This window comes from Rattus norvegicus, chromosome 7, assembly GCF_021556685.1.
Source record: "Rattus norvegicus strain SHRSP/BbbUtx chromosome 7, alternate assembly SHRSP_T2T, whole genome shotgun sequence".
Classification (NCBI taxonomy): Eukaryota; Metazoa; Chordata; class Mammalia; order Rodentia; family Muridae; genus Rattus; species Rattus norvegicus.
The window spans coordinates 81,030,484-81,032,797 of record NC_141540.1 but is presented as its reverse complement, the minus strand read 5'-3'; the positions used below and the strand labels follow the sequence as shown (position 1 = coordinate 81,032,797).

General features: G+C 49.0%; 1 pseudogene; it reads right to left on the bottom strand.

The window, feature by feature from the left end:
* Positions 1 to 877: 877 nt before the first annotated feature.
* On the bottom strand, positions 878 to 1,807 carry LOC148004773 (large ribosomal subunit protein eL8 pseudogene; annotated as a pseudogene).
* Between the last annotated feature and the right edge of the window lie 507 nt (positions 1,808 to 2,314).

The window sequence follows — 2,314 nt, the reverse complement described above, 5'->3', positions numbered from 1 at the left end:
CATTCACTGTCAAGAGAGTGGAGCTGGTGATACAACAGTGCTGAGGACCAGCCTGAAGTAAGAAGCATATGCTTCCTCCTGTGGGCGTGGTGATGTCTGGGTCCGTGCTTCTGCTCATGGCCATGTCTGGGCCCGTGGCCCTACAGCAGCAGGGGTCTGTGACAATGTCCAGGACTGTGTTATTGCCAAAGTCATGTGGCCCTCCATGATCTGGGCTGCCCCACCACCTGAGGCTATATCCCAGGGCTGTACAGAACTATCCCCACCCCTCACCTTGGCAGTGCAGGAGAGTTGGCCCTAGAGGCTTGAATGTGGGAAAGTTAGTGGGCTGAGCAACTCAGCTTCCACCCAGGCCCAGATCCAGGGCTCTGAGCAGGCCCACCCCAACACCCTCCCCATCTATGAGCTGCTGGTCATACAGGGCTGGTCTTACAGATCCAAAGCCACAGGCTATGCATGACTCAGGGCAATAGCAGGATATCTGAGAGACGTCCCGGGAAGAGTCCAATATTGGTGGCATAGCAGAAGCCAGAGACCTCGTACTAGATCAAGGGCTGACTGCGATGAACTGTTTTGACAAAGGGGCCACTGTGTGGACACACTACAACATCCATGATGAGCTGTTTATGCTTGGTTGTTTCTTTTGCTCTGGGGGAGGTTGCAAGGATAGAAGGGCAGGTACAGAAGCACTGGAAAATGAGTGGGATTGCAGTATGTGATGTGAAAAATCAACAAAAAATTATGAAAAAGAAAAGCAGTAAATGTAGGAAGTTGGACATAAGCAAGAAGCATGTGATCCCACTCACGAAAGGTTTATAGGGACACCAGTCACACATCCTCTACAGGCCCCAGTGTGCTAAAACAGCTTTCATCTCATCTACTTTTCTGTGTTTGGAGCTCTGTTGTGGGAAGCATATTTTCAGAAAAGTTTTTTTTTAAATTTTGTAATTGTATTTATGTACAGAAAACTTAAGTGTACATTTAACCCAGCTTAGTGGCGAGTTCTTTAGCCTTTGCCTTTTCCAGCTTGGCAATGCAAGCCACAGACTTAGGACCCAGGACGTTGCCTCCCCAGTGGCGGTGGATCTCGCCATATCTGTCATTATAATTGGTCCTAATAGCTTCCACCAGCTTAGCCAGAGCACCCTTGTCTTCCGAGTTAACCTTCGTGAAGGCAACAGTGGTGCACATCTTCCTGTGGACCAGGCGCCCCAGCCTGGCCTTTCCCTTGATGATGCAGTAGGGCACCCTCATCTTTCGGCAAAGGGCAGGCAGGAAAACCACCAGCTCAATGGGGTCTACATCATGGGCAATCACCGCCAGCTGAGCCTTCTTGTTCTCCACCAAAGTGGTGACTGTATTGACTCCTGCTCGGAGGACAGGTGGTCTCTTAGTTGGGACGTCCCCTTTGCCAGCAGCTTTCTTCTCAGTGCGGGCCAGCAGCCTCTGCTTCTTCTCCTGCTTTGTCTCTGGCCTGTACTTGTGGGCAAGCTTAAGCAGCTGAGTCGCTGTTTGCCTGTCCAGGGCCTGGGTGAGCTGGTTGATGGCAGGAGGTACTTTGAGCCGCTTATAGGGGATGGCTCTTTGCCGCTGCAGCCGGATGTAGCGGGGCCATTTGACGAAGCGCGTGAGATCTCTTTGGGCTGGATGTCCTGCCCAATGCCGAAGTTCTTAGGCCTTTTCTCAAACAAAGGATTGACCACCTTTTTGGCCTCTTGTTTCTTGACCACGGCGGGGGCAGGGGTCACCTTCTTCCTCTTGGCCTTCTTTCCTTTGGGCATCTTGCTCGGCTGGAGGAGAGAGCAGAAAAGTTTTACAAAGCTCATTTTCAACAGCGCTGACAAAAGAAATAAATCTGTTAGGGCAGAGAATTCAGTGGCAGGTCTATAAACTCAGACTTCAATGGAATTTTCATAAAATTTACATTATAATTTGAGATTGGATTTGCCCAACAGTAAATGGAAAAACAATCCTCAAATTGCATGCAATACTTCAGTTTCTTTGCTGATGAATGCCAGGTCAGTCATCTCCTGCATGACATCTTCCCTGAGTTCCAGAGTTGTGTCTCTAGCTGTCTATCATCCATCCCTCTCTGACGTTCCACAAGCATCCGGGCCTCAGTGAGTTCAGTGAAGTAATTACACTGTCTTCACCTTCAAGCAGGACCTTTCTTCAAGGTTTCCCATTTCCACCAATAATCCACCATATAATGAGCTGAAGGTGTTTCTCATCTCTACAGGCTGGATCTTCTGTTCCCTCTTATTCTCTTGGTCCCTACGGTTATCATTATGAGTTAAAGTATTATTTTCCTAAT